Genomic DNA, 21,367 nt, shown 5'->3' with positions numbered 1-21,367 from the left:
TGTCTCGTTCAGCTCCAAAATTCACAATGCAAAAACAACAGCCCAGGATCGGCGCAAAACGCATGCTGTTTGCAGGACGCAGATGTTCTAAAGTGTGCGCCTCTAGTACTGACCTCACCGGCAAGACTTCAACCACTGATTTCACATCGTTTTATACATTTTGGCCAATCCTACACCAACAAGGAGTCACGGATGCCTTGTGACAATCATTCTGTACTTGGGAACATGTCCCAAGTACAGAAACTTTATAAGCGGTACAGTAGGGTCTATGTATTTGCACACACTTTTGGTACCTGCCTCTTTTATCCCCACGTGGAACCTGGGAAAAACTGAAAAGGCACCAGCTCTGGAAAATACACACAAGGAATGCTGTTTTTAAACCTGGCTGCACAACTATCTCCTGCGGAGTGCAGCTCATTCAGAAGAAGGATCACGGTCTTCAGGTCCTGACTGTACAAGTTCCGAAAAACACTGTCCCAGGGTGACACGAGGAAAACAGAGCTGCCACGCCAACTGCACCCCAACTCTGTGGAAACTAACAACTCTCCACCACACAGGCTAAAAGCCAAACAGCTCTTTTAAAACTGGGGTAAATTTCAGACAGTAGAAGGAAGACATCCTTACCTTGAGTCAACCGCGGAGGACATGATGACCATAACAGGGATCTACCAAGCCAGCTGGATGCCTCTTTTTTTCTTCCTTTCCTTTCCCCCGCAAACTATGAACAGAGACAGCTATGTCCGCCCACCGTCTCCGACCTCCCTCCCTCCCTCCCTCGCACAACCTTCCATACAACCCCACGGATGACAAAATGCCTCAAGATCGTCCTCAACCTCAGGACCAAACTAGCCCTGTTGTTGTCCTCGTGCTTCTCATTTCACTAGTGAAAAGCTCCCGGCAAAACAACAGCCGTTTCTCTCCGGGTGACCAAAAGCTTAGGGGGATTATTTCCAAGATCTCCTCTGCGCACCCTCCCATGCACACGGGGTGTCTTCTCTCTCTCTCTCAATCTCTCAACCTCTCTCTTTCTAATTAACAGCCACAGAACAATGAACACTGAGTTTACGGGAAGAGGGGGAGGGAAGGAGCGTCTAGAGAAGCACTCACCTTTTCTTAGCTGGAAGAAGTAACACCTAACAGGACTTCTGCACTCAGCGGGGCATCCTTGCTGGAAACCTTTCCCCACGGACGCCTCTCCCGCGCTCCCCGAAGCCGCGAGCAGAAACCAGGGCTTGCAGCCTGCCTCATTCTTCGCCGAGCCAGAGATGCACACGCTGCCACGGTAACAGGGAACGCAAGAAAAAGAACGGGGGCCCGGGTCTTAGTTTGCTTTTCAGCAGCTTTGTGTTAAAAATAGAGGCCGGAGCGAAAAGCTGAAAACGGTGGCGGCGGTGAGGGGGCAGGGGGGGGGACCCGCATGAGCATCCCTGCGCGGAGAGCGCATCTCTGGCCAGGTAGGCGCACGATGCTGGGAAGCAGCCCCGAAGTTTGAATTTCCCTGCTTGCGGGCTTCCCAGGAGGGAAGAGAAGGGAGGGAGGGAGGAGGGAGGTAGTCTATCTGGAGGAGAAGGAGGGGGGGAGCGAAATGCACGGGTTGGGGGGAGGGGAGCAAAGTAGGCTGTGGCGGGGAGGGGAGGGGAGGGGAGGGGGGGAGAGAGGAAAAGCAGAGTGGTCCTATGTGACATACATATGGAATTAGGGACGGAACAATGCTGACACGGACAGGCGAGGGGGCGATGGCAGCGCAGAGCTGGACTTTGCAACAGAGAGGTCGAGACAACAGGATACCCCCCTCCCCTCTTTCCTACAGGGGCTCAGAAGGGGGGAAACAAGTTGCCAAGGGGCCAAACCTTGGGGCATCTTTCAAAAATGAAAAGCATCTTTTCGACTGTGTGTGTGTGTGTGTGTGTGTGTGTGTGTGTGGACCATGACAACAGCTATCGTGTATCCTTACCGTTGGCGGAGTGAGGTTTTTCCTTTAAGCTCTCCCCCCCATACACACACCCACACACACACACACGCGCACACCACCTTGTACGGTTTCCTAAGAAGCTCTCTGGGTCCCACTGGGACCGAGAATTCCACTGGACCCAATTAACACTCTTTCTCGCGAGCTGCTCTGAGCACGATTGATTTCAAAATAAACTCCGGTTTCAGAAGGGCTAGATCTTAAAAAGGAGAGGGAACGGCAGTGCCAGCTGAAGCCGTGGAGGCACGCTAGCTCTGTTCCCAGCAGCGCCGAAATTGGGGAGGGGGGGGAAGGGGGAAGGGGAGAAAAAACTGATGATTCGACAGTAAAACGCACCGAAGGCTTGTGAGGATAACAACTGTCCTTAGCCAGTCGCCAGGCGTGCAAAAGAACTCTGGCTACTCATTATTCAAATGAACGGCTTCGGGCAAAAGCAAAATAGAACACCAGGAGACGGGCTGCGTCTCCAGCCGCCCTCCCATGCGCAGGCTGCTCAGGAGCACCACCAAGTGGGGGGCCAGTTGCCACTCAGGCCGGGTTTGACGAAGGAGCAGCTCCACGTGGGAGGGAAATGCTCCAGCTGCGGTGACTAGTGCCAGAGGGAGCAGGGGAAATGACTCTCGTGCCCTGCAGGATCTGCTTCTTCCTTGTGCACCTGTGCGCCAACATCAGTCTTCAGGCAAACACCTGCTGGCTCTTCCCACACTTAAGAGCGACGCACCTGTCCTTGAACGGAGACTGGGCCTTCTGCGTCCGGGATCCCACTCTGGCTCCCAGTCTTGTCATGGCTCCCTCAATTGTGTCCCCCATGCTGTTTAACATCCGAATCATAGAGTTGGGAGGGCCATGAAGCCCATCTAGCCCAATCCCCTGCTCAATGCAGGATCAGCCTCCAGCATCCAGGAGAAGGATCTGTCCAGCCGCTGCATGAAGACGGACAGTGAGGGGGAGCTCCCCACCTCCTTAGGCAGCCCATTCCATGGCCGAACTAGACTCAGAGAATCCTAGAGTGGGAAGGGGCCATGCAGGCCATCTAGTCCCACCTCCTGCTCAGTGCAGGATCAGCCTCAAGCATCCGGGAGAAGGATCTGTCCAGCCGCTGCTTGAAGATTACCAGTGAGGGGGAGCTCCCCACCTCCTTAGGCAGCCCATTCCATGGCTGAACTAGACTCTCAGAATCCTAGAATGGGAAGGGGACATAAAGGCCATCTAGTCCTACCTTCTGCTCAAGGCAGGATCACCCTCAAGCATCCAGGAGAAGGATCTCACACACTTTTGTGTGAGATGCACACTTTTCTTGGATGCTTTAGGATGCTTAGGGCTGATCCTGCGTTGAGCAGGGGGTTGGACTAGATGGCCTGTATGGCCCCTTCCAACTCTATGATTCTATGATCTGTCCAACCGCTGCTTGAAGACCGCCAGTGAGGGGGAGCTCCGCACCTCCTGAGGCAGCCCATTCCATGGCTGAACTAGACTCCTAGAATGGGAAGGGGCCATGTAGGCCATCTAGTCCCATCCCCTGCTCAATGGAGGATCAGGCTCAAGCACCCAGGATAAGTCTCTGTCCAGCTGCTGCTTGAAGATTATAAGCCATTCTGAGACTCCTTTGGGTAGAGAAAAGTGGCATATAAGAACCAACTCTTCTTCTTCTTCAGTAACATCAGGGCTCTCTCAAGCTCACCTCCCTCACCGGGTGGGGAGGGGAAGGGAAGATGATTGTAAGCCGCTCTGAGACTCCTTTGGGTAGTGAAAAACAGGATATTAATCCCAATTCTTCTCCTTCAACCTCAGTCTGGCCTCGGCCTCTTCCCTCACACGTGTCTTTCTATGCATCCTCCTCCTTTCACAAAACTGCATCATGAGATCCTTTTCCAGAGCCTTGAATACCTCCAACTGCCAAAAGAGAAAGCTTCCCCCCTGCCGTTTCTAAACCCCCATAGTATTTTTTACCACAATGGCTTCTTCAATAAACACATAAACACACAACACCAAAACCTGGGAGGAGATTTCTATACAGTCTGAGCAACATAACTGGCTTGCATCCGGCCATCCCACCTACCAAAATCTGGACACTTCCTCCCGTCTAAACCAAGACACTGCCCAAAATGTGCCATCGGAAGATGATTTACGTGGGGTGGGGGTGGGGGGGGGCAGGTGACGGAAAAGAATGCCAAATCAAAGAATCGCAGATCCAGACGGCACAAAGGAGCAGCGACATCAAGATGGGAGGGAGGTGAGTAGTGGGGTACCTCAGGGCTTGGTGCTCGGCCTGGTACTTTTTGACATATTTATTAATGATCTAGATGAGGGGGTGGAGGGACTACTCATCAAATTTGCAGATGATGCCAAATTGAGAGGACTGACAAATACTCCGGAAGATAGAGACAGAGTTCAACGAGATCTGGACACAATGGAAAAATGGGCAAATGAGAACAAGATGCAATTTAATAAAAGTGTAAAGAACCAAGCAGCAAAGGGCGGGGCAATCTGAACTCTTCAAGCATCACTGTGCATTAGACAACCTGAACTATGTCCTGCAAGAGGCAGGAGCCAAAGGAATCCAAAACAGGTCTCTGAAGAAGAGCTAGTTATCAATATCCGCCTACACAGCAGAACAACGAAAGGAACCAACTTGTCTTCCCAGAGAACCTTTTCGTTAAAGTGCATCTGAACATGCCGCTCGAGAAGTTACCATGGTGCTTTTCACAGATGTGTGTGTGTGTGTGTTTTTTTTTCCTCCCGAGGCAAACGCGTTTAAAAGACGGATAAAGCAAAGAGACAGCCGTGCAAGCCTTCAGAGTGGGGGGCTTGACTAGCAAAAACACACCTCTGAAAGACGAAAATCTGCTTGCGGCTTCAGACAGGTAACGAAGTGGATCGGCAGCAAAACAAAACAGGAGCCTGCCGGCGCTTGGAAGACTCGAGTTCACTTCATCACATGCATGAAAGACAAATATTTCTGTGCCCACCAGGCATATGGTTAAGCGAGGCCACGTCATGAACACTTATGCCGGAATAAATGTTATTCATCTTTAAGTAGGGTTGCTAGGTCCAGGTCTGGAGGTTGGCAACCCTACCAGCATGGTGTGGTGGTTAGGGGTGCAGACGTCTAATCTGGCAAGCTGGGTTTGATTCCCCGCTCCTTCACCTGCAGCCAGCTGGGTGACCTTGTCACAACCATGATAGGGCTTGTTCTGACCAAGCAGGAATCTCTCTCAGCCTCACGTCCCTCACAGGGGGTCTGTTGTGGGGAGAGGAAAGGGAAGGCGATTGTAAGTTGCTTTGAGACTCCTTTGGGTAGAGAAAAGCAACATATAAGAACCAACTCTTCTTCTTTTTCTTCAGTAATAACAGGGCTCTCTTAGCCTCACCCACCTCACAGGGTGTCTGTTGTGGGGAGAGGAAAGGGAAGGCGATTGTAAGTCACTATGAGACTCCTTTGAGTAGTGAAAAGCGGGGTAAAAACCAACTCTTCTTCATCTTTGGACTCCTGTGTTGTGTTTTTTTCTTGAAGCTTGGCATTCTTACTGCTCCCACTCCAATCCATGACGCAGATTTATAATTCTTCAAAAATGTCATGGCAGATTCTTGTTTGTCTGCTTCTCAGCGGAATGAGTGCATAACTAAATGAGTATATATATATACTATGAGGTGCACAATTGAGGCGCATAATTGCACAACTCACAAGTTTAGACAGACGCTACAGGTATAGAATTTTCTGCATGGCCTAACACACATCGCAACGGCTTGGAGCAGGGGTAGTCAAACTGCGGCCCTCCAGATGTCCATGGACTGCAATTCCCAGGAGCCCCTGCCAGCGAATGCTTCTGGGAATTGTAGTCCATGGACATCTGGAGGGCCGCAGTTTGACTACCCCTGGCTTGGAGGGTCGAACAAGGGCAGGTATCGCCATTAACTACGAACTGTTTGCGCAGAACGCTCAGTTTAATACATTTCTCTTTTTGCTGCTATTTAGTCCTCCCTCCCTCCTGCTTTAATCCTATGAAAATGATAGAACAATATAAGCAAGGGGGGGGGGGAGATGGCAATGCCTTGAGATCACTTGTCCAAAATCCAGACAAATCCCCCTCCCCAAGTGAACTTTCCCATAAATCCCCTTCCCTGCTTTCACTTTCTGCTAGCTTTTGTGAGTGTTTGTTTGTGGGTGGGTGGCCCAGACGTTTGAGGTGTCAACAGTGAGAAACATTCAGCGAATCCATTGATACAACAGCTGGGTTTTACAGTAGCCTCCAATCTATCCTCTTAGATTTAATAGGCACGCGCATTTCCATAAGAATAAGGTCAGTCTCAAATGCTCGCGAAGGAAGCCGTAATTAATGCAGCGGTGGGGAGACGGAAGGCAGCGAAGAGTTAAATTAATGAATATTAACAGCCTATGTTTAAATTATTTTCAGGGCGATGATACTAAAACCGGGATGGGGAAGGAAACAGGACAAATTTAAATGGCTGTGAGCTGTCAGCGTTGACGACTGCCTGGCTGCTTGGCTCCTAAATATGGCGCTGTTTTATTTTAATTTGGGGATGGGATTTGCATTTCGTATTAACATATAGTGTCACAGTCTGTTTTATCCAGTCAGCTATCTGCCTGCGTCCTGGGAGAGCAGGTATCAGTCAAAACCCACACGGGGATGCAAGGGCCAAAGGGCTAACTTGGTATAAGGCAGTTTCCAATACAGATTTGGAGAGCTGCTGAAACTCAGTGCGAGGGGCCGTAAAGAATGCCGTGGGTTCAATCCCTGGCAACGCCAGCTGAAAGGAGTCAGGCAGCAGCTGCTGGGAAAGACCCTTTTCTGTGGGGGACCCCCAGGAGCTTTTATTTCATTCATGTATGTGATTTATAGACCACCTCTTCCACTGGACCTCAAGGTGGGCTAATCTATTTTACATTGTTTTATGTGGATTATACTGGTTTTATTGAGTTTGGGATCCTTTAAACCGCTCTGAGATGGCATGTCTGAGAGGGGCGATAGATAGATAGATAGATAGATAGATAGATAGATAGATAGATAGATAGATAGATAGATAGATAGATAGATAGATATAGATATAGATATAGATATAGATATAGATATAGATATAGATATAGATATAGATATAGATATAGATAGATAGATATAGAGATATAGATATAGATAGATAGATAGATATAGAGATATAGATATAGATAGATAGATATATAGATAGATATAGATAGATATAGATAGATATATAGATATATATAGAGATATAGATATAGATAGATAGATAGATAGATAGATAGATAGATAGATAGATAGATATAAATCCTTTAATCGATCAATAAATCAATTAATTAATACGATCAAGAGGATGGGATATCCAAGAAACAACAAAATACGGTCTGGACTGTCGAGCCAACCAGAAATTTGAAACAGAACTAAGTACAGCCCAATATTAACAGGACACTTTAAAACAAGGTAAAAACTATACAGTAGTACCCAACCTGCTGCCACTTGGGGAGGGGGACGAACTGAATACAGAAGTACAGACCACTGTCCCTATAGGGTGCTTCTGGGTTGGCCAAGGAAGACCACAGTGGAAAGCAGTGACAAACTACTGCTGCCTCTCACTTGCTTTCAAAGACCCCTACTTTAGTCACCATAAGTTGGCCAAGGAAGACTGCAATGGAAAGTAGCAGCAAACCATCAGTCCTCCTCACTTGCCTTAAAAGACTCTTGCTGGGGATACCACAAGTTGGCCAACAAGAGCATTAGATTTCAGGATATAAGCTTTTAACAGTCAAAGGACCCTTTGTCAGAAGTCCACTAGCACCTTCAAGACCGACATGATTTTGCGGAAATGAGCTTAAAGCCCCCGAATAAACTACAACTATATATCCTAGAGGAGATCAATCCTGACTGCTCTTTAGAAGGCCAGATCCTGAAGATGAAACTCAAATACTTTGGCCACCTCATGAGAAGGAAGGACTCCCTGGAGAAGAGCCTAATGCTGGGAGCAATCGAGGGCAAAAGAAGAAGGGGACGACAGAGAATGAGGTGGCTGGATGGAGTCACTGAAGCAGTAGGTGCAAACTTAAATGGACTCCGGGGAATGGTAGAGGACAGGAAGGCCTGGAGGATAATTGTCCATGGGGTCGCGATGGGTCGGACACGACTTCGCACATAACAACAACACAACTATATAGGCTAGATATCAGGGAAAAAATTTTCACAGAGTAGTTCAGCAGTGGAATAGGCTGCCTAAGGAGGTGGTGAGCTCCCCCTCACTGGCAGTCTTCAAGCAAAGGTTGGATACACACTTTTCTTGGATGCTTTAGGATGCTTAGGGCTGATCCTGCGTTGAGCAGGGGGTTGGACTAGATGGCCTGTGTGGCCCCTTCCAACTCTATGATTCTGTGATTCTATATTGTTGGTATCTAAGGTTCTACAATGAGCCTCTTGTGGCGCAGAGTGGTAAGGCAGCCATCTGAAAGCTTTGCCCATGAGGCTGGGAGTTCAATCCCAACAGCCGGCTCAAGGTTGACTCAGCCTCCCATCCTTCCGAGGTCGGTAAAATGAGTACCCAGCTTGCTGGGGGGTAAACGGTAATGACTGGGGAAGGCACTGGCAAACCACCCCGTATTGAGTCTGCCATGAAAACGCTGGAGGGCGTCACCCCAAGGGTCAGACATGACTCGGTGCTTGCACAGGGGATACCTTTTTACCTAAGGTTCTACAGCATTCAAAACTAGTTCTTCGACTATAGCTCAGCTCTGTTTCAGCTCTGACTTCAGATCTGTTTCAAGGCACTTCAGCACATGTTTTTTTTCCATTCTAAACATCGAAAGGAACTCCAAATCTGGCCCAAGGTGACTTAGTGGGGCTCACCTCTAAGAAACTGTTCTTAGGAAGGACAGTGTAATTCACCATGATGAATCTCACATTGCTCAAGACCAATCAAACACTACAAAAGCTAAGAGTGGGTCAGTTCTAATTTAGTTATTCAAACAGAAACAAAACCCTACATACCATACTAGGGAATGGCACTGAGAGCAAATGACACTCTTGAATCTGAACTATTATCATGCCCAAGTGGTTTCTGATTTGCACTTTGTTATTATGTTCTATGGATTATTCAATACTCCTGAAAGGGATGTTTCAATTTCTCTCCTAAGTGCAACTTGAAAATCCTCAGCCAATAATTAGAAGCTCAGAGCTTAACTGGAACCAGCTTGGTGTAGTGGTTAAGAGCGCGGCTTCTAATCTGGGGAACTGGGCTTGATTCCCCATGCCTCCTCCACATGCAGCCAGCTGGGTGACTTTGGGCTAGCACAGTTCTCAGAGCTCTGTCAACCTCATCTACCTTACAGGGCCTCTGTTATGGGGAGAGGAAGGGAAGGCAATTGTAAGCTTTGAGACTCTTTCTGGTTGAGAAAAGCAGCATATAAGAACCAAGTCTTCTTCTTCTTCAGCAATATCAGGGCTCTCTCAGCCTCATCTCCCTCGCAGGGTATCTGCTGTGGGGAGAGGAAAGGGAAGGTGATTGTAAGCTGCTTTGAGACTTCTTCGGGTAGATAAAAGTGGCATCTAAGAACCAACTCTTCTTCTTTTTCAGTAATCTCAGGGCTCTCTCAGCCTCACCCACATCACAGGGTGTCTGATGTGGGGAGAGGAAGGGAAAGTGATTGTTCGCCACTTTCACAAAACCCTGGTTCCAAAAGCTGTGGTAGCCCCTCTAAAACCACAAGGCTAGAAACAAGTCTGAATAAAGGAACAGTGTTCCAGACAGCTTTCACAACTTTGTTTCTGAAAAGTTAACAAGAGATATTGTTTGCTTGGTAACAATATAAAGTCTCAGCACAGGCCAAATCTGGAGGGGGGGAGGCGGTGTGTGATTATGATAAATTTACAAAGTGACACCACTGAAGGTTAGAATCATCATAGAAACGTAGTGCTGGAGGGGGCCCTGCAGACCATCTAATCCTATCCCCTGCTCAAATCAGGATCAGCCTAAAACATCTGGGATAAGGATCTGTCCAGCCGCTGCTTGAAGACTGCCAGTGAGGGGGAGCTCCCCACCTCCTTAGGAAGCTGGTTCTACTTTTGAACTACTCTGTTGGGAGAAAAATCCTGATAACTAGCCGCTGCCATTCGACATGTAGTTTGACCTCACTACTGTGGGCCCTCTCCTCTGCTGCCACCCGGAACCGCTCCCCACCTTCCTCCAAGTGACAACCTTTCATATCCTTCAAGAGAGCCATCCTGTCCCCTCTCAGCCTCCTCTTCTCCACGTTGAACATTCCCAAGTCCCTCAGCCTCTCCTCATACGTCTTGGCCCCCAGGTTAAATCCAATTTCCACAGTTCCATATTTGCAGAGCTTGATTCTGATCAGGAAGCAAGAGAGGGAGGGATCTACTTGGGGAAACCCTCATATCCCCGTGGATTGCTTCAGGTTAGGAAAAAAAGAGACGGTTTCCATACCCTGCTTTCCAGTACCCTAAGGAGTCCCAAAGCGGCTTACAATTGCCTTCCCTTCCTCTACCCACAACAGACACCCTGAGATACAGGTGGGGCTGAGAGAGCTCTGAGAGAACTGCTCTGTAAGTACAGCTCTAACCAGACTGCCACTAGCCCGAGGTCATCCAGCTGGCTGCATGTGGAGCAGGTGTAGGGAGCTAAATCCGGTTCTCCAGATTAGAATCCACCATGTTGGTTCTGATGCCCCTTCTTTACATGTGTTATGGTCCTTATCTGAATTGGACACTGCATGCATAGGACTACTCACAGTCAGAGTAGTTCAGCAGTGGAATAGGCTACCTAACGAGGTGGTGAGCTCCCCCTCACTGGCAGTCTTCAAGCAAAGGTTGGATGCACACTTTTCTTGGATGCTTTGGGCTGATCCTGCGTTGAGCAGGGGGTTGGACTAGATGGCCTGTGTGGCCCCTTCCAACTCTATGATTCTATGATATGAGAAGAACTTGCAACTAATGTTAAGTTACCTTCCGACAAACGTTGGGAACCCGGACCAAACCTGTGTCCTCCTTAATACAAGAGTCAGTTCCTTCTTATTCATAACAGTGACAGTTCTTGTCATGTTCTTAGAACTGTTCATCTCCCATTTCCTGCCCTTGATTCTGCTTTCCCCATAACCTACTCTTTCATCTAATCTTCTGCACTTCTCCCTTCTTTTACACAAAACAACACATGTTACGAGGATGAACAGGGGTCTGTGCGATGCGAGCACCTTTGGATCAAATTTTCTACAAAAAACACAACCTGTCCTCTGGGTGCCCAGAAATTCCGCAATGTGGACAGATAGTGCAAATCACTGTATGATGCACCTACATTACAGAACAATAAATGTTTTTTTTTTAGCAAAAGGGGGTTACGGAGTTCAATAGAAACTGAAAGAGGAAGCCAAGATGCTGATCAGAGCAACTGTCCAGTCCCTTGATCCTTATATGATTAATGATGCTGTCTAGGTAATAATCCCTCGACCAGATACCTACTCGCCGTTCGCCGAAACGCAACGGTCCAATAGGAACTTGGCCTTCATCTCCAATGCGGGTGACATAATAGGACCCGAATCATTCCTCCGCTGAACTTCAGGGGGCCATGATAAATTGTAATTATCCGGCTAACCGTCTCCTGGCTCAAACACTGGAAAATAGGTAATTGTGTCGTTGAAGCATTCTGCTTTTTTCCAGCATGAAATTAAACGGAGGGGGTTGATTTTAAAGGTCCAAGTTCGCCCAACTGCAATATTCGTCTCTGAAGAAAGCACATTGATAACCCAGTCCTATGTGACCCAAGATAAATGCATACGGAGCTAAGTGGTTTAAAATGGCCAAAGGAAATGCTGGCAGCATCGCAAGGAAGATCAACTCAACACTCTGTTGTTCCTTAAAAAAACAATGAAAAATTGATGCCTCGAAGTAATCAAGATTTTTATTTTGCAAAAGATCTCCCTCCCCCTCCTTAATTTTGGCGGGGACGTGGTGTGCTTTCCGGATCTTCTGCTTTTGGCGAGATGGAAAGGGCGATAAAAGATTAGAAGGGTTTTCTTCCCTCCTCCTTTCGGATCATCAAAGCGATATCAAATCTACACGGAGGCCTAAGGGTGGGAAGCCTTACGGTTCACACGCAGTTAAAACCACAAGGGTTAGATAATGAGAAACGGGGATGCCGGGGTTTGTAATAAAGTGGATTAATTGCTGTGTGGCGTTAAGACCATTTGTATCTTCCCTGGTCTCCTCCCCTAATCTACAACATTTGTTGTTTGGGTCAAAGGTGTGCTGGGAGCATGTGCAAATCGCAAACTTCCAGCACTTATTCAAACCCTGACAATTTTTAATGCCCCTTCTCCCAGGAGGGGGGAAACAGGCCAAAATCCCCCACAGGGTTCTTCTTGACAGTTCCAGCATGTTCTACAGTATTGCTCCATTAACGTTGGTCGTTAGTTCTCGCCCTACGGCGGCAAACACTAATTGTCCTTTCCCTTTTGGGAAGGAGCTTTTGTTTCTTTGACAAATCTTTCCAACTTGGACTTTTATTAGGCCCTCGTTAATGCTTTGGTAAAACGGACACTTCCGGATGACTAAAGTGAATACCGGGAAAGAGGAATGACCCATATACTGTTGTAAGCTTTACTCCTTCAAATGGTATTCAAATAGACATAAAGATTTTCTTGTTCGTGAGCCTTCTTCGCAGTCTTTATTGGCTTCTTTTCTCATCGGGATTTTACTCCCCCCCCCCCGCCCTCTCAGAACTCTCCTTCTCCTCGGGATTCTCCTTTCCCCCCCTCAGAACATTCCTTATTGTTGGGACTCTCATTTCCCCCCCACTCAGAACTCTCCTTCTCCTTGAAATTCTCCTTTCTCCCCCTCAGATTCCACACTCCCCCACAGCTGGGTGACCTTGGGCTCTCCACAGCACTGATAAAGCTGTTCTGACCAAGCAGGAATATCAGGGCTCTCTCAGCCTCACCCACCCCACAGGGTGTCTGTTGTGGGTTGAGGAAAGGGAAGGCAAATATAAGCCGCTTTGAGCCTCCTTCGGGTAGAGACAAGCATCATATAAGAACCAACTCTTCTTCTTCTTCAGTAATATCAGGGCTCTCTCAGCCTCACCCACCTCACAGGGTGTCTGTTCTGGGGAGAAGGAAGGGAAGGTGATTGCAAGCCGCTTTGAGACTCCTCTGGGTAGAAGAAGAAGAAGAAGAAGAAGAAGAAGAAGAAGAGGAGGAGGAGGAGGAGGAGGGGGAGGAGGGGGAGGGGGAGGGGGAGGGGGAGGGGGAGGGGGAGACGACGACGACGACGACGACGACGACGACTAGGTTCTTATATGCCGCTTTTCTCTACCCAAAGGAGTCTCAAAGCGGCTTATATAGCCATATAAGAACCAACTCTTCTTCTTCAAAGAATTCATTTTCTCCAGGAGAACTGATCTCTGTAGTCTCAAAATGAGCTGTAACTCCAGGGAATCCCCAGGTCTCAACTGGTGACTGGTATCCCAACCCAGACGTTGGCTTCATTCCAAAATTCCTGCTATGGCCACTCTTTCTTTTGTACAAAAAGCAAGGAAAGAGATCTCAGCAATATGTGCAGCGTCTTCATGCCTTAGAAATAAAGATGATTTCTTTCCGCCCCTCTCCATGTGGCCAAACTTCCCAACTCTAATGTCAATCAAATTGTGGGAGGGGCCGGAGGGGGACCAGATTAAGTCTGGAGGCCAGATTCAGCCTGGGATCTGTCAGTGGGTCATATCTGCAGTTAGAGCCCCGCAGCCAAGAGAGAATGAGATCATAGAATCATAGAGTTGGAAGGGGCCACACAGGCCATCTTGTCCAACCCCCTGCTCAACGCAGGATCAGCCCTAAGCATCCTAAAGCATCCAAGAAAAGTGTGTATCCAACCTTTGCTTGAAGACTGCCAGTGAGGGGGAGCTCACCACCTCCTTAGGCAGCCTATTCCACTGCTGAACTACTCGGACTGTGAAATTTGTTTTCCTGATATCTAGCCTATATCGTTGTACTTGAAGTTTAAATCCAATACTGCGTGTCCTCTCCTCTGCAGCCAACAGAAACAGCATCCTGCCCTCCTCCAAGTGACAACCTTTCAAATTCTTAAAGAGGGCTATCATGTCTTTTGCAGGAGATCCCTCCTGTAAAAAAAGGCAACGGTCATAAATGTCAAAGACATCTGATTAATTAAGTTTACGGTTATTTCCTGGCATGGCCGCTGGTCAGCAAAGCTCCTCCTGTCCGTTAAGTGCTTGGGGATCCGTATATTTTTTTACATGCTCTTTTCTTTTTCAAACACAAGGACAGTTACAGACACTTAAGCTCTTTAAATAAATAAACCGAGGCGGGACCAGGGAGGGGAATAAAAGGCATTGTGCAAATGGGAGCCAACAGCTATCAATGCCGATTACGACCGATTTCGTCCAGGAGAGAGGGAATAGTCTGAACCGTCAAGAAACGAAAGAAAAGGCAGCTTTTAAAGAAAGCAAAAAAGAATTAAGGGACCAATGACGAATCAGCATGGAAAGGGCACAGCAAGTGGATATCTCATTAGTTCAACCTTTCTCAACTTTTTTAGAAGAAGAAGAAGAAGAGTTGGTTCTTATATGCCGCTTTTCCCTACCCAAAGGAGGCTCAAAGCAGCTTACAGTCGCCTTCCCATTCCTCTCCCCACAACAGACACCCTGTGGGGTGGGTGAGGCTGAGAGAGCCCTGACATCACTGCTCAGTCAGAACAGCTTTATCAGTGCCATGGCGAGCCCAAGGTCACCCAGCTCGATGCATGTGGGGGAGCGCAGAATCGAACCCGGCATGCCAGATTAGAAGTCCGCACTCCTAACCACTACACCAAACTTTACTGTTGAGAAACCCCTGAAACATTCTTCAGGCTGTGAGAACCCCCTAGAAATGGCGTGATCCTGCAGAATGTGGTTGGGAAGCATAGCTGGGTACATGCCCACCCGGACCCCTCCCCTTCCCACCCCCTCCAGGCCCATCACTGGCCATTGGGAGGGGGGGAGCGGCTGGTCAACGTGACCATATCTGCACCCTTTAGCTGAATATTTGAAGAAATTTCCTGTGTTGATAAGAAACTTTGGATTAAAACTATGTTATGTTTGAGGGACTCAGCAATGTTCTGTAAAAGTCGCTAAGCCCTTGCTGGCGATTTAAAAATAAAATCTTTCCATTATGGAAACTGTAACTGAAATTGTCTAAAATTTTAGTTTTATGCTTTGCCATTTTTATGCCAATAAAGGTACTCTGACTTTGACCATACATGGTTGTTTCACCCGATATATGTACAACAGATTAAAAATATATATAACAAATGTATTAACTCCCCCCCCCCCATTTGGGAAACCCTTCCGGGGCTGTGACGAAACCCTGGTTGAGAAAGCCTGCATTAGTTAATTCCACTCCTTCCCCCATATTAAGAGAGCCAGTGTGGTGTGGTGGTTCAGAGGGTGGCTTCTAAATCTAGAGAGCCAGGTTTGATTCCCCACTCCTCCTCCACATGCAGCCAGCTGGGTGACCTTGGGCTCATCACAGTCCTGATAGGGTTGTTCTCACAGAGCACTTGTGTCAAAGCTCTCTCAGCCCCACCTACCCCAGAAGGTGTCTGTTCTGGGGAGGGGATCAGATGAGGGCTGGCCACCAAGGCACACTCAGAAATGGCTCTGCTTCGTGAATGACTTTGCCTTTCCACAAGCGTACCCACCATGAGGAATGAGTTTAAACTTCAAGTACAACGATATAGGCTAGATATCAGGAAAAAAATGTTCACAGTCAGAGTAGTTCAGCAGTGGAATAGGCTGCCTAAGGAGGTGGTGAGCTCCCCCTCACTGGCAGTCTTCAAACAAAGGTTGGATACACACTTTTCTTGGATGCTTTAGGATGCTTAGGGCTGATCCTGCATAGACCAGGCGGTTGGACTAGATGGCCAGTATGGCCCCTTCCAACTTTATGATTCTATGATACTATGATTCTAAGCCACCGCCCCACAAATGGGGAAGACACCACTGCTTACTGCAGCAAACCTGCCATCAATCCCAGAATTAGTGGTGGAGCATGGTTCCACCACTACCCAAATGCATTCACTGCAGCCAAGAAGGGACCAAGATGCCACCCTGGAATTTAGGGCGGAAGCCTTACCTCCTGAAGTGGCCAATCCTGCAACACCAGCAGAGGGCAGGCTAGGCAAGCTTCATCTACTGGACAGACTCATGCCTTGAGTCATAACAGCCTGCATGGTACAGTGGTTAAAGCAGGGATTCTGAACCAGGGGTCTATGGACCCCTAGGGTTCTGCGGGAGCTCCCAAGGGCCTTTCCCCTCTTAATTTCATGGACTTGGCCACAAGCTAGGAAACTGGCTGCCTCTACCCAGAGGCAATTCCCCGCCCCCCAAATTCATCCCTATTCAGATGAGCAGCGGATGGCTGCAGAGGAAAGGACACGCAGTAATGGGTTTAAACTACAAGTACAACGATATAAGCTAGATATCAGGAAAAAAATTTTCACGGTCAGAGAAGTTCAGCAGTGGAATAGGCTGCCTAAGGAGGTGGTGAGCTCCCCCTCACTGGCAGTCTTCAAGCAAAGGTTGGAGACACACTTTTCTTAGATGCTTTAGGATGCTTTGGGCTGATCCTGCGTTGAGCAGGGGGTTGGACTAGATGGCCTGTGTGGCCCCTTCCAACTCTATGATTCTATGATTCTATAAAGGATAGTGTTATCTTAAACAACAGAAGCACCTGGAGCAAGTGGGGGGGGGGAAGGTCTGCAGATCTTCTGGCCCTAGCCTCGACCAAATGCCTGGTGGAACTGCTCCCTCTTACTGGCCATGCGGAACTGGGATAGTTCCGGCAGGGCCCTCAGCTTGTCCAGGAACTCATTCCACCCGCTCATTCTACTGGGTGAAAAGGAAAAATCCCCTTGCAAACATTTGCTCAAGTGCATTTAAACTACCTGATTCTGTGAAGGCTCAAGGGGGTGGCAGGTTACAGTGGATGAGCAATAGGGTTGTGAGTGTCCTGCATTGTGCAGGACCAGATGACCCAGGAGGTCCCTTCCAACTCTATGATTCTATGATTCTACCTGAAGAATGATACTGACTAGATATCAGAATTTACCAGCCAGAGTAGTTCAGCCATGGAATGGGCCGCCTAAGGAGGTGGGGAGCTCCCCCTCACTGGCAGTCTTCAAGCAGCAGCTGGACAGATCCTTCTCCGGAATGCTTGAGGCTGATCCTGCATTGAGCTGGGGGTGGGACTAGATGGCCTGCATGGACCCTTCCCTCTCTAGGATTCTAGGAGTCTATTTAAAATGGATTGAATGTGCATCATTCAGCACAGGTGAAAACACCTAGAAAACAGGATGACAATGCGTGCTCTTCCTAGTTCAATTCCCACAGCACCCAATGATGTGCCCATAACATTTAGGTGATTATAACTATGACAAGCTCCCAGTGGACAGGATACCTGTCAACACCTCTGCCCTCAAGAATGACAGCTTCATTTTGGGGTGGGAAGAGAATGACCATTACCACTGAATGTGAAGGTCCGTTTTTCAAATGTGGCCCATTTTGCTTTCACAGCAATTCATCCCAAACCTCCCAAGAGACGCCAGCCTGCACACCGGAATTTTAAAGTAAGTTCTCCTCTTGTGCAGGGCTGCAGTGCCTCTATCCAGAGCTCATAAAAACCGGTTCCTGGCGCCCCGAATTATAAAACATTTTCCTAGCCCAGCATTAAATATTTAAATGAGTCAAAATGCCAAATGCTATCACTTCTTTCTTGCGAACGCAAGAGAAAAAGGGAGAAAGGAGTTAACCAGTTTTGTTCAAGCGGCGTGCATGGCGCATGCTTCAATACACACCGGCAGGCTGAACCCGGTCTGTGCATCGTTCGGAAAGAGTTAAATGCCTCACTGCTTAGATCTTCTCCTTTCCTGTGTCTCCTGATAAGTACAGAAGATTTATGTGCAATGAATTTCCAATTACTGATCTCCACCAGCTGGGCTGTCAATCAAACTCAAGCGCTATAGTAGATGGCTTCAACCCCCCCCCACCCCCCATACACACACCTTTCTGTGTCGTGAACACATGCATTCGAAAGCAGATTATTCCATACATTCTAGTCTAATAATCCACCCGTGCAGATTAATGACAGGAATGCCTAGAATTTCCGAGTCTCGGATTTGACATTCCTCTCTCTCTTTGTGGGACTGGCCGATTATAGGACAAGTCCAACAACTCAAATACCTAGCTCTAATCAAGCCTGAACTCTCCCCAGAAGCTAGAATGACTGAAGAGATTTTGGTCACACTATGACCGTTTATGCACTGGGAACTTCACTGCCCCAGCTCCCGTGCAGGAGCACAAATCGGGGGTGGATGAGGCACATCGGGCCAAATTATCCCCCATGTGGGTGCAGGAAGAGGTAGGGCAACCTGCCACGACTAAAACTCCAGCCTGCATCCAGGCATAAAATCTCCAGTGCGTAAACGGTCTATGAGAAGACAAGAGTCACTGGAAGACAATAATGCTAGGAAGAGTTGAAGGCAACAGGAAAAGGGGAAGACCCAATCATAGAATCATGCAGTCGGAAGGGAACTCCCCTGCACAATGCAGGAAATTCATAACTACCTGCACACTGAAAAGTGATCCCAATTCAGCCAGCTGGTGCTAGCCAGTTATTGTGTGTTTGTGTGTCTGTGTGTGTTTGGGTGTGTCTCCCTATTGCTCACTCATAGAGCTATTCTTCCATACCTGATTCACCTAGGTAACATTTGCCATCAAATGCTAGGTGGGTAGGGTGAAAAATTCAAAGTAAAGGTGCTTTTCTGAGTAGGACTTTGAAGGAAGAGAAGATTTAGAAGAAGAAGAAGAGTTGGTGTTTATACCACACTATTCTCTACTTGAAGGAGTCTCAGAGCGGCTTACGTTCGCCTTCCCTTTCCTCTCCCCACAAGAGACACCCTGTGAGGTAGGTGGGGCTGGAAGAGTCCTGATATTGCTACTCTGTGAGAACGGGAGTATCAGGACTGTGACTAGCCCAAGGTTACCAAGCTGGCTGCAGGTAGAGCAGGGAATCAAACCCGGATTGCCAGATTAGAAGCTGTCGCTCTTAACCATTACACCAAGCTGGCTCTCTGCTACATTATACTAGCATATCTTTGCTTATATGTTTCTTTAATATACCTGCAAACATTACTCCGGGCACTGCAAGGGTCTTCCATGGAAGAAATGGTAGGCCAAAATCCCCCCACTCACCCACCCACCCACCCACCCATGTGCAAGCAGACACCCTCAGGTTTTTAGATTGTTCTTGTTTCGCGCACATCACCATCCTAACCACAGTCCTGCCAGTCTAAATGCTCTGAAGTCAATGGACTCGAACATCCATAGAATAGTCTCAGGACAGAAAAAAGGAAATACTTCTTTATTCAACAAACAACTAAATTGAGGGATTGGCTGTCAGTGACCAGAGTGAAGGCCACAGGTGCAGAGGGCTTTAAAAGGGAAGTAAGGTAAAGGTATCCCCTATGCAAGCACCGGGTCATGTCTGACCCTTGGGGTGACGCCCTCCAGTGTTTTCATGGCAGACTCAATACGGGGTGGTTTGCCAGTGCCTTCCCCAGTCATTACCGTTTACCCCCCAGCAAGCTGGGTACTCATTTTACCGACCTCGGAAGGATGGAAGGCTGAGTCGACCTTGAGCCGGCTGCTGGGATTGAACTCCCAGCCTCATGGGCAGAGCTTTCAGACTGCATGTCTGCTGCCTTACCACTCTGCGCCACAAGAGGCTCTTGGGCTGACATTAGGAGATGCAAAATGCATATATGCTCTTCATCAGAGCCTCACTCTACTTGATGTCATTGGATGCTCCCTTAAAGCTGATTTGGGGTTTGGCCATGATGTTAGAAGGAAACCATCCTTGATGACGCGTCTTGCCCGGCTTTTTCTCCACTCTGCGCCACAAGAGGCTCTCTAAAAGGGAAGTAAAGAGAACCACAAATTCGGAGGCAGCACACCTCTGAATATCAGTGCTAAGACATAACATCTGAAAAAGGTCCCTTTCTTCAGTTCCCCAGGGCGACTAATTGGCCCATTGGTCAGATCCAGCAGGGCTCTTCTTCTGTGCTTCCCTGTAACTTTGATTATGCTGTCACCACAAGTCAAATAAGAACTGAATACTCAGGGGGCTCCTCTGCCAGGCATTTGGTTGAGGTCGACCTGAACCACCATTTCCCATTGCCCCCCCCCCCCCAACCCTCCCTCCTACGGCAATCTCTGGACATCCACCCAACCCACTGCCCCACCAGTATGCATTCATTCAACGTTCTCCCCAGTGTTGTTCTGTCATTCTACAATATTGTTTGCTGTTATCACCATAGATAATTATTATAAACGGAGTTATTATCTGTATCATATCGTTCTATGTAAACCGCCGTGACCCTTCGGGGAGGGCAGTATATAAACATAATAAACAAAAGAAAGAAATACCCGCCACTCCTAAAACAGCAACTCAGCTGGAAATGTTAAGGACTGTATTGGTCCGAAGGGGAGAGGAGGAGGAGGAAAAGGAAGAAGAAGAAGCAGCAGAAGAAGAAGAAGAAGCAGAAGAAGCAGAAGAAGCAGAAGAAGCAGAAGAAGAAGAAGACGAAGAAGAAGAAGCAGAAGAAGAAGAAGAAGCAGAAGCAGAAGCAGAAGCAGAAGCAGAAGAAGAAGAAGAAGAAGAAGAAGAAGAAGAAGAAGAAGAAGAAGAAGAAGAAGAAGAAGAAGAAGAAGAAGAAGAGCTGGTTCTTATATGCCACTTTTCTCTACCCAAAGGAGTCCCAAAGCAACTTACAAACACCTCCCCTTGCTTTCTCCACAACAGCCACCTTGTGAGGCAGGTGGGGCTGAGAGAGATCTGAGAGAACCATGACTGGCCCAAGGTCACCCAGCAGGCCTCAGGTGTCTAATGGATAATCGCCGTCCCTTTCCTCTCCCAACAACAGGCACCCTGTGAGGCAGGCGAGTCTGAGAGAGCCCTGAAAGAACTGCAACGGGCCCAAGGTCACCCAGCTGGCTGCAAGAGGAGGAAGAGTTGGGGATCAAACCCAGTTCTCCAGTTTAGCGGCGCCCGCTCTCAATCACTGCTACACCAAACTGTCTCTTGAGAGGGAAGACTGGGAAATCCAAGAGAAGAAGAGCAGAAACGCTTAAGTTGTTCAGAAATCAGTTCTGCTGGTTGACCCGTGTAATATCAAATTGGAAAGATTATACACACAGACAAAATTACAGACCACCGCAAGTCAGCCAAATCCCAGACACTATTTCAACTGATCCTGCCTCGTACCGGACCTTCTTGTGACTGGACACACCGCAATTTGAAAGAAGACACACCGAAAACCCAGC

The 21,367-nt window shown here is 48.1% G+C and overlaps 1 protein-coding gene across 7 annotated transcripts in view; it reads right to left on the bottom strand.

Annotated features, from left to right (window-relative positions):
- FAT3 (FAT atypical cadherin 3) overlaps positions 1–21,367 on the bottom strand; it is a 570,888-nt gene that overhangs the window by 470,364 nt on the left and 79,157 nt on the right. Inside the window, exon 1 of one of the 7 annotated variants that reach the window (XM_077341426.1) lies at positions 1,108–1,501. The exons of 5 other annotated variants lie outside the window; for them this stretch is intronic. The gene's annotated coding sequence lies outside the window, so the exon portion shown is untranslated. Of the gene's footprint in view, positions 1–624; positions 647–1,107; positions 1,502–21,367 lie in introns of those variants that run through there. One more of the 7 variants, XM_077341427.1, reaches the window with a different exon arrangement.

Source organism: Paroedura picta, chromosome 6 (assembly GCF_049243985.1).
Source record: "Paroedura picta isolate Pp20150507F chromosome 6, Ppicta_v3.0, whole genome shotgun sequence".
Classification (NCBI taxonomy): domain Eukaryota; kingdom Metazoa; phylum Chordata; class Lepidosauria; order Squamata; family Gekkonidae; genus Paroedura; species Paroedura picta.
The sequence above is the reverse complement of the archived record's forward strand: the minus strand, read 5'-3'. Positions and strand labels throughout refer to the sequence as shown.